Source organism: Chinchilla lanigera, unplaced genomic scaffold (genome assembly GCF_000276665.1).
Source record: "Chinchilla lanigera isolate Chin_1 unplaced genomic scaffold, ChiLan1.0 scaffold00120, whole genome shotgun sequence".
NCBI lineage: Eukaryota > Metazoa > Chordata > Mammalia > Rodentia > Chinchillidae > Chinchilla > Chinchilla lanigera.
The window spans coordinates 3,201,434-3,212,207 of NW_004955521.1; positions in this window are offsets into that span (position 1 = coordinate 3,201,434).

Sequence of the window (10,774 nt, forward strand, 5' to 3'; positions counted from 1 at the left end):
CCCTGAAGTCCATCCCTAGGGAGGTATTTGGGTGCATTTGTTTAGTCTTTTGTCTTCAGGTCTGGCCCGCAGCAATTACCTCTGCATGTGCAAGGTATCTTGTCTTCCATATTGGCTCCTTCGAGGGCCTGGCCCTGTCTGACTGTCTATGATATTTCTAACTCAGCTGCTTATAACAATAGCACATCTTACTTCTCTGTACATATCCTTCCCTTATTAATAAGAGGGTTACCATGAGGAATCTTACCTTGAGGTCAGCTGAGTGAAGAAGAGAACAGGTACTTTTCAAGGGATTTTCTGTTCTGAGTACATTTCACCTCTATAATTGGGGTTCAGCTTTTAAAGACTTTAGGTCAACAGCGCTTAACATAATCTCATGCTCAGTAAGTGTGTGCAGTTCATATCAGTTTATGCTAAATTTCTATTAATGTGAATTTTTTAAAATGGGGACTAGAAATTTCAGAGTGGTCGCATCTGGCAAAAACAGGTCTACAAACTGAAAGCACATGAGAAAAATGCTAGGCATTTCTCCTCCCTACCTGACTTTTACTTCTCCTGCTGATGCTGCATTCCTGCATAATGAGCTCATCCTCCTCCATCACCACCACAGGCAGGCATCTGCCTGGCTCCATCATTCCTAAGCCCATTCATAATTTTTGTTATTACTTTCTTGTCATTACAGAGGTTAGTGTAAAATAAACATCCCACAAGTCTGTGGCTGTAGGAAAGATAAACAAGTAATGTCCAACCTTTATTGAATAGTGGATATTAAAGGGCACAATGACAAACTCTCCTCTTTTCATCCTCTGGATGGAAATGACATCAGTGTGTATATAAAAAGAAGCTGTCTTTTCCTGCCTTTCCTATTTGACTTTTATCACCTCTTCTTGATGTTTGGCCATTGATCTCCTTAAAAGTGCACTTTGTTTAGTTCCCAGCAGGGCTAATACAGATGAATGTTGTCTCAGCCTAACTTCAAAGTGCATGCTATTGTGATTTTTCACGTTCTCCTTCTTCACTGAAAGCACAAATTTCAGAAAATTTTACAATGTGCATGCTTATGGGCTATTTTGGTTTGTGATTGTTTGTCACAGGAGAAGCATAAAATGCAATATTTTACAAAGGGTATTTGTACTCACTAAAAAAATTAAATGTGCATAAAACTTACAATTCTTTTGAGGTAGGAACATGGGCTCACAATACATTTATATTTAATAATTGAACAAATTAAAGGTGAAAATACTTCAATTATCTAAAGAATTTCAGAAGTCTCCTTACAGACTTGAGGAAAGTGAATAATATAACAACTAGTTGAAAGTTAAGGCAGGGTTCACTTTTTCTTATTTGTGTTTTTGTTTTCTTTTTCCTTATGTCATTCTTTGACTTTGAAACTATTTAAAAATGATAGCATTTTATAGCATATATAATTGCATTACAGGCTATAAAGAGAAATTAACTAGTAAGTAAACTAAAATGGAATCTCAGTTTTACTGATATTTCTCCTTTGTGTTTATATTTGTCCTGTCTACAAATGCAGTGTTACATAATAATGCACAGGGCTTCTGAATCAGGTAGGTGGCTCAAGGCTAGAACAGTGTGAGTAGAAGCAAACAAAAACCAGAGAATTCATTTCTACAGACAGGGTGTTTCCTGGTTGTTTCAAACTGTCAATCTGTAAAAATTCATTCAAGGTGCTTCTCATGATAACTACTGTAAATATCAAATGTTTACCATTTGCTGGGGCACTACACAAGCTCGTGTTTCGTTGAAAACAGAAGAGATTTCTGAGTTTATGTTTTTGAAACTGAGTGCCCAGATCCATTTATTAAAACAGTTTGGTGGATTATGACTGGTATTTAAAAACAGAAAATAGCATTATACTTATAAAAGAAACAAATGCAGCTTTTTAAAGCATTTCAGAATATGTGCGAATGTCCATGTGAGCATCCATAAAGTAAAATATTTTGCATTTGCAGACATGATTAAAAAAAAAACTTAAACCCCTTGCCCTGAGAGGTAGTCTATTAATTTTTAGAAAATAAAAATGAAGTTCCAGCTTTGTGTTGCTGACTTCCAAAGTTCCCGGATGAATTGGTTTGCAGAGTTCTCAATGGAGACCAAGATAGCGCCGTTGTTGCCAGCTGCTCCCTGTCTCTCTCCTGGTTTGCATTTCCTTAGCATCAAAGCAGCGCTAACACAGGGTGATTAAATCTCCTCAGCTCGGCCATCTGTGCTATTGAGTAAGTGAGATGCTTCAAATAAGTGAGTGATGAATTCTGTTCCAGACTGTCCCATAAAATTATAATAAAAATAATAATGAAGTGCTCTATAATAAAAAGAAAGTCGTTACAAATACCGTGCTATTGATTTCAAAGGGCAGTAATTTCAGAGGAGCTCTTTCATCTGTGTTATAAATCTCAGCAACCAGTGGAGAAAATGTCAGGATTTTAAAAGCAAACAAATAGAAAAAAAATTGCCTCACTGCTCATCTTTCATGCTGTTTTGAGTAAAACTAAGGTAGCACAAATATTTAAACAGATGGCTCAATGATATGCTTTTTTCTTTACTAATCATAGTTATTAAAGCACTCACTTTATTTTTATTGTGTTTTAAATGGGCAGAGAAAATCTGAGTCTGATAATGACCTTTGTACATCATGCCGCAAATTGATTTTGATGACCTTTCACTCTCTGATAATTAGCCCGGCTTCATGCGCATTCATCTCCCTTGCTGCACGCTCAGCGCCGGGCTCAGGCTGTTTTCCTGCCTGCTCCTCGGAACGCGAGTCTCCTCCCCCTCGCCTCGTTTTGTCTCCGCATTGCTGGATTCGGATTCTATCTCCTCTCTGAAAAGCCACAGATTCTTGAATAAAGAATGAATAGAGGCATTTAGAGGCTGACAAAAAAGAAGAATAGTTATTTTACTGATGTTGTGAAGGATCAAATATCTGAATTGTCATGTAATTATGCCCATTACAATGATGTCATTGCCATAGTCATTTGGCGATTGTGTACATTGTGTTGAAGACTTATTACCACATTGAATTATAACGTGGTAATTTTATAAGGATGGCTCTTTGTGGCTAACGTGAACAGATGGTAGCAGTGGAAAAGAAATAAACTATGCCTCATTTTCCTTTACATTTTCTTTATTATTATACTTGGAAATTAAAAACATCAGAGTAACACCCATTTATGCATACTTTTCAAAATTCATAATCTTTAAAAATGTATTTTATCAGGTATCTCCAAACTCCACATTTTATGCTTTCTTTGGGCTGTTTTCAAGTGTTTTATACTAGAAAAAATATTATTTTTCATCATTTGACCATTTTAAAATGTACAACTCAGTAGCATAAGTACATTCATAGTACTGTACAGCCAACACTGCTATTTATAGGATTTTTTTTTTTTTTTTTTGGTATTGGGAATCAGACTCAGGACCTTGAGTTTGCCAGGCAGGCATTTGTGCCACTGAGCTATAATCCCGGCCCCAGAATTTTTCTTATCATCCTAAGTATTTCAATATCCTTTCAAACAAGCACACTTTTAATCCACTAGGAAACTTTTCTTTTTTCCCTAGATGAGATTTAGTAAGACATATTCTTAACATAGTTGCTTATGTATGAGCCCTGAAATGTAAGGTTAATTATCAATGTTTTTCTCAGGGCTATCGAATTCCCGCAAATAGTTTACTGAGGAACAGTGGTACAGGAAACTTCACAGGTGATAATAGCTTATGTTTATGGAGTGTTTATTCTAAGTGACACACTAAGCTAATTATTTGCATGTTAAGGAGAAAATAGTAGACAATAAAAGGCTATTTAAAAACATTCCTTAATCCTCAGCACCCCCTGAAAAATATTGTAAGACAAAATTGGTGTTCTTATTAAACTGACCTTTAGTACACATATATACCAGTTGAGTTCTTTGTGTGAATGTGCACTAACCCACAATAAAGTTCATGAGTGAACTGGGCTCAGTCTTGTGAGCATGCAGGTCATTTGCTACTATTTCTTACTGCCAGAGAAAGAACTCATACTGTGATTTGAAGAGGGAGGGAAGCTAATGTAGGAAAGTGAAAACATAAGCGAAGGAAACATTGCACAGCCAGTGGCAGAGTGTGAGGCAACCCCAGGCTTAGTAGCAATAGTGAACAACTCCTAGGCTGGGGTTGGAGTCCACACAATATTAATGGATCCCAGGACTGGGAGCTACTTTGTGGAAGCCAGGCCCATGAATAAAGCCTAGCCATGGTGAGAGACATTCTTCCATGGAGAGCGGAGGAGTATTTTAATCTCATGTATTTTAATCATGTATTTTAATCTCCCTACAATTCATTCTAGTGGCCAGATCTCATCAGCTATCATGCCCTATGATAGGGCTGGAGAAGGACACCACCAATTCCAGTGAGCCTACCTGCCATCTCAGAGAAATGGGTTCCATCTTGCATAGGTCACAGAGTACATCTTCAGCAGGCTATGAGCAGTCTCCTCAGTACTACAAGCAGCTAAGTTAGATAGAAATTAATGTACAGTCAGGGAAGGACTGGGCCCTTAAGGAAGTCAACACAAAAAATAAAGACATCAGAATTATGGCTGGAGGTGCCTCTGAAGAAGACCAAGCCTCAAGATGAAGATGCAATGACCAGGCCTACCTACCTCCCTAAGGGATAAGCAATAATCTGGAATTATACTATAATTAGTACCACTTAGTCCAGGAAGACCAGATAGGCCTCAGTTGCCCAGGTGAGTGACTGCAGCATTGGATCCATCCCTTTCCCAAAATGCTTTTGTTCTTTCATGTGTGCTTGCTGCATGACCTGCTTCCCTATTGGACCAATATTAGCTAAGCAGCTATACTTGTGATCCTGTAGGCTGGTAGCAGTTTGACCCACACTGTACCCAGGTTGTGACTTTGCTGTATAAATTACCCCTGACAGCATCTTGGTGGCAACCCACTTTTGCATCCCTCCCATCTCTCAGAGCTATCTCAATAAATCTTTCCTACCTTTAACCTCTGTCATTCCTTAAAAGATTCATCTTCAATTTGGGGGGACATGAACTCAGGAATTACCTCTTCTCCTATATCATGAGGACATGTCAGCAGGTCACAGAGAGCACACCAGCAAGTTAAGGAAGACAGAGAGCACATCAGCCTCATGTTTCTCTGATCCATCCTCCCAAAAGCCCACCAAAAAGCACTATGAAAACACCTTTTATCTCGTGAGAGACACCTTCTCTGTTCTGCTTCCAGGGAGGTCCCTCTCAGATTTTACAATAAACCTGACTTGCGTTCCTCTCCCTCTTTTGCACCCAATAGGTAGCCTGCGAAGCAGTCTGGAGAGAGGAAAGACATCACTCCTGGTGTGACCCAGAGCAGAAGAGGGGAGGGAAAGGAAGGAGATTAAGGGCAAAGCCTGCCGCTAACTTTCCAAATCTGGAAACACTTAATCCGGTTTTACCCGGATTTATTTATTTGTTTTTTTGTTTGTTTGTTTGGTTGGTTTATTGGTACAATTTAGGTATACATAATGATCACATTCATCATAGGGAACTTCTACCTGGACATAGTATAACTCGATTCCTTTTTTATTTTTCCCCATTCCCCTCCCCTCCCTAACAAAGATGGCTTGAAGAAAATTTAGAGACTTCTGGAGGGGATAGTGACCTGATAAATGAAAAGCTACGTTTTGAGAAAGCAGGCCAAGGAAGATGGCACCCCTCTCCTTGGGAGTCCTTAAAACTTTTTCCCTTCATCCTCATACCCAACTCATAAATGAGTAAAAACCTGTACCCTCCACAGCATCTCACATCCAAATATTTTGACCACTGACACTGGTATCAGTCATCTCTTTCTTGGGTTTCTTCAATCACCTTAGTGCTCTTAATATTGTTCCTTCATGTTAAAAATTATGGGAAAGTTTACATGCAGTGATATCCACAGATCTTTCTCTTTTTTTGTTTCTGTTCTTGCTACCGGGAATAAAACTCAAGACCTTGTACTTCCTAGGCCGGTGCTGTGCCACTGAGCTACAATCCTAGCCTATCCATAGACCTTGAGAATTTTGAAAAATATATTTGACCAATACCCTGATTAAGAAATAGAGCTTATCTATTATCTCAACAAAGTCACTCCATGTCTATTCATTACAGTCAAATTCTACCTCTCTCCTAGGCAACCAATCATTTCAATTTCTACCACCATGGACTTGTTTTGTCTGGTATTAAATTTCACATAAAGACAATCATACATGCTACTTTTACATTTGTTGTATTTCTACTCATTGTAATGTTACTGAAGTTCTTCATGCTGTTATGTGTATATAATTTTATTACCTTCTGATAGAATTCCAAAGTATAGATACATTAAAATATGTTTATCTATTCTCCTGTTGACTGATATCACTGTTTTTCTTATTTTATTATTATGATTAAGTTTTTATAAATTTGGGTGTGGGGATGAAGGGAAAAAGTTTTAAGGACTCCCAAGGAGAGGGGTGCCATCTTCCTTGGCCTGCTTTCTCAAAACGTAGCTTTTCATTTATCAATTTTATAAATTGGCCTGCTTTAACTTCTATCAGGTGAATACATAAGAGGTGAATTGACTGTATGCTAAATGCATGTTAACTGTAAAAAGTGCTGAACTTAATTCTGAAATAATTATATCACTTTATAATTGTACCACCAATATTTGAGAGTTCAAATTGGTCCACAGTCTTGACAATATTAGTATTATGTGGATTTTTAATTTTGATATTCTAAGGGTTATGCAGTGGTATCTTATTATAGTTTTAATTTGTATTTCCCTGACAATGAAAGATTTTGAGATTTCTATGTGTTATATGCCTATGTATACATATTTTTTCTGGGATGGGTCCATTCAAGTGTTTGTCTATTCCTCACATCTTTGTGATTTTTAAAGTGAATTTTAGTAATGTTTTATGTATTCTGAATATTTATACAAATAACAAATATTTCTTCCAAGCTAAGACTTGCATTTCCACTTTCTTAAAGCTGTGCTGTTGTTTTAGTTTGGATGAAATTAAAATTTCTTGTTCATCATTTTATAATGATTAATATTCATTATCTTGTCTAAGAAATCACTGCTTACCACAAAGTCATAGGAATATTCTCTTTTCCTCTACAGTTTTAGGTTTTAGTGCTTATATTTTAGATCTAAAATCCATTTTGATTTAACTTTGTGTGTCATTTGAGTTGGGATGGTCAGGGATCATTCAGTTGTATGCATACATACCTATCTATTTTGGTACCCTATGTTTTATTTAATGAAACTATTTCTCTGACTTTGTCTGTAGCTTCCTTGATAGTATACTGTGGTATTTTTTAAGATCTGAAATCAGATCATATATATTTTTCAACTTTTTTTTTCAAGGATATTGAATTTCCCTATGAATTCTAGAATCAAATTATCAATTTCTACATATAATTCTGATTGGATTTTGATTGAATTTGTATTATACATTTATTTGAGAAGAAATGACACTTCTACATCATTGGTCCATCCAACCCATTAATATTGCATAGCTATTTCATGCTACTTCAACAAAGCACCATAAAATAGGTGACTTACAACAGAAATTCATTTATTACATTTCTGGAGTCCGAGAAGTTGAAGATCAGGGTCTCAGCATGATCAGGTTCTCCTGAGTGCCCTCTTCTTGGCCACAGACAGTTTCTCTTATCACCCTCACGTAACATAAACACAGCAGGCTAGCTCCTTTCTTCTAACAAGACACTAATCCTATCCTGGGAGCTCTGCTGTCCTTACATGACCCCCTAAAGCTACACCTCCTAAGACCATCCTATGGCAGGTTCAGATTTCAGCACATGAATTTAAGGACACAAAAATAAGTTTAATGACAGCCCATTTTAAAAAATTTATTTGGGAATTACTCAAATTCTCTGAGCAGTGTTTTATAGCTTTAGCATAGAGCATTGCACCCTGCTTAAATTTATTTCTACATTGAGAAAATGTTTTTGCTGTTATAGTAAATAGTATTTGTTGTAATCAGCTTCAAAGAAAGTTTTCACAGGTTTTCCCTTCTTACTGCATTCGTGCTTGAACAGGTATTCCACACTGAATAACGCTGGCCAATGTAAAAGCACTCTGTGAGAAGGACCAAATGGGATTCCCAAGGTTGCCAATAAGAGCAACGGTGTTTTCCACCTTCATGTCTTTCAGATCACCTCTTTAGATGAAGCTACGGTCACGCCATGGGAACACTTAAGAGATTGTCATGGTTGATGTCTGAATGTTCCCCCAAAGCCTCACACAGTCATGGGGGCCAGGCTTTTCAGAAGCAGCTGAATCTAGGTTGTGATTGCTTCATTGTCTATTGCAGGGATTGGTGGTGTGAGTGCTACACGCATCCTCCACAAGTAACCTGCATACAGTGTAAGGGAGGAAAAGACACCTGCTCCTCCCTTTTGCTCTTGTTGCTTTTGTTATCTTCTGCTGCCATGAATGGTTGCCACTCGGCCACTCCACTCTGCCTTGTAGCCAGCTGATTATGCACTGAAACCTCCAAAAACTGTGAGCTAAGTAAACTTTCCCTCTTTAACTTTGGGTGTCATGTAATTTGTCTCAGCAATGAGAGAGAGAGAGAAATGGAGAGGTACGTGTGGTGGGAAAACTAAACCTTTTCCCCAATATCTAGCATGTCTTTCCAGCCATGAGTGATACTTCCTGAAAAAGTAGATCTTTTACTCTTCCAAATACTCCTGCCTGAACTGACATCTGAACTCCAGTTCCTTGAGAGACCCCAAGCCTGAGTTCCAGATGATTGTTTCCAAATTCCTGGTGCAGAGAAAGTGGAGGAGATAATAGATGTTTGTGAAAGTTTTAATCCACTAAATTTGTGCTAATTTCCTCTGTAGCAATAGAACATATAATGCAACTTAAAATGCTGTTCAATTGGCTCTTGAAAGTATATATCAATAAAATTTACTTTAAAATACTGATAATTTATCCACTGATCTTGTTAAGTTCACTCCTTAGTGTTAGCAGTTTGTTTTGTAGTTGCAAGGATTTTTTTAGTGTAGACAGTCACGCCATCTACGAATAATGATGATTTTTCTTCTCTCTTCCCAAATGCTATGCCTTCCATTTATTTTTCCATCTTCCTACCATGGATAGAACTTTGAGTATAATTCCCATTGGCAAATGTCACAGTAGATCTCTTCATCTTCCTCCTGGATGTGAAGAAGTGTTCAGTCTTTGCTATTAATTATAACGTTTGCTGTAGTTTTTTATAGATGGGGAAATTATCATCTAGTTATATTTTGCTGACGTTTTCTATCAGAAATGGGTGATTGCATCATTGCTTTTTAAAGAAATTATGAAAAGAGCAAAAAAATCACTTTTAACTGTTTATCCACATCACCACCATTTCCAGCAGGCTTCACCCCCCTGTCTGATCTGGTATCGTTCCCCTCCATCTGAAGAGCAGTCTACAGTAGGTTTCCTGGCAATCGGTCTTCTGGCTTTTGTTTCCCTGAAAATTGTTATTTCATGTCACTTTTAAAGACCTTCTTCACAGTACTTTTCATTATTTAATTTATTTCTATTTTCTCTCATGAGAATATGAGTGGTGTGAGGTTAGAAGCCTTATTTACCTCTGTATTCATTTTACCTGGAACTCTGATTGTCATACAGAAGTGGTCAATTTGTAGTTGGGGGAAGTGGGGGAAAAGAAAGGAAAAGAAAGAAAAGAAAGATGGAGGAAGGAAAGTAGGAAAGGATGAAGAAAGGACAGAAGAAGGGAAGATAGAAGAAAAAAGAGGAAAGAAAGAAAACTAGCTGGTATTGTACTCAGGGCCTCTATGAAAATGTTTGTGTTTGACAGTGTTTCATGAAACATCCGTTGCAATTCATCTGGTGTTTGAGTGCCACAAATTAGTCTGCTTAAAGTGCAATTAAAAATATGTGGCAAAAAGGAGGCAAAGGAAGACGTCAATTATATACAAACCTCCAAGAATGTATAATATATTTTAAGGCACAATATAACAATTTATGTCAACAGAACTTTGACAAAGTGCCAAAATCACACGAGCACAGAGGAAAGCACAATTTATTCAATAAGTGATGGTGAGAAAACTAAATAAGAAAATGAAGAACAGTGAAATTGGGCTATTTCATCCTACAGACAAAAATAAACTAGAATGGACAACAGACATAAATGCAGGACCTGAAACTACAAGAGCACTAGAGGGGCTTGGGACTTAGCTCAGCAGCACAGTGTCTGCCTGGCAAGCGCAAGGTCATGAGTTCAATTCTTGGTATCAGAAGGAAAAAAAAACAAACAAAAACAAAACTACAAAAGCACCAGAAAAAACACAGGGGAGACACTTCTTGACGTTAGTCTTGGCAAACAGATTTTTGGGTGTGACTCCCCTGAAAACACACAAACTAATAAAGCAAAAAATGGATAATCAGACATGGCAGTACAGGCCTATAATCCTAGTACTTAAGGAGGCTGAGGCAGGCAGACTGCAGTCTGAGGCCAGTATAGGCTATGCAGCAAGTTCAAAGCTATTCTGGACTATATAGTGAGATTCTCTCAAAAATAAAAAATAAATAGGGCAAGTGTGATTAGATTAAATGAGAAAAGCTTTTGCACAAGGAAGACACTATTAATCACTAGAGAAATGCAAATTAAAGGGCTGGGGAGATAGCTTGGTGGTGCAAGCACTTGTTTGGCAAGCACAAGGTCCTGAGTTTGATCCCCAGTACCAAAATATATATATATATAT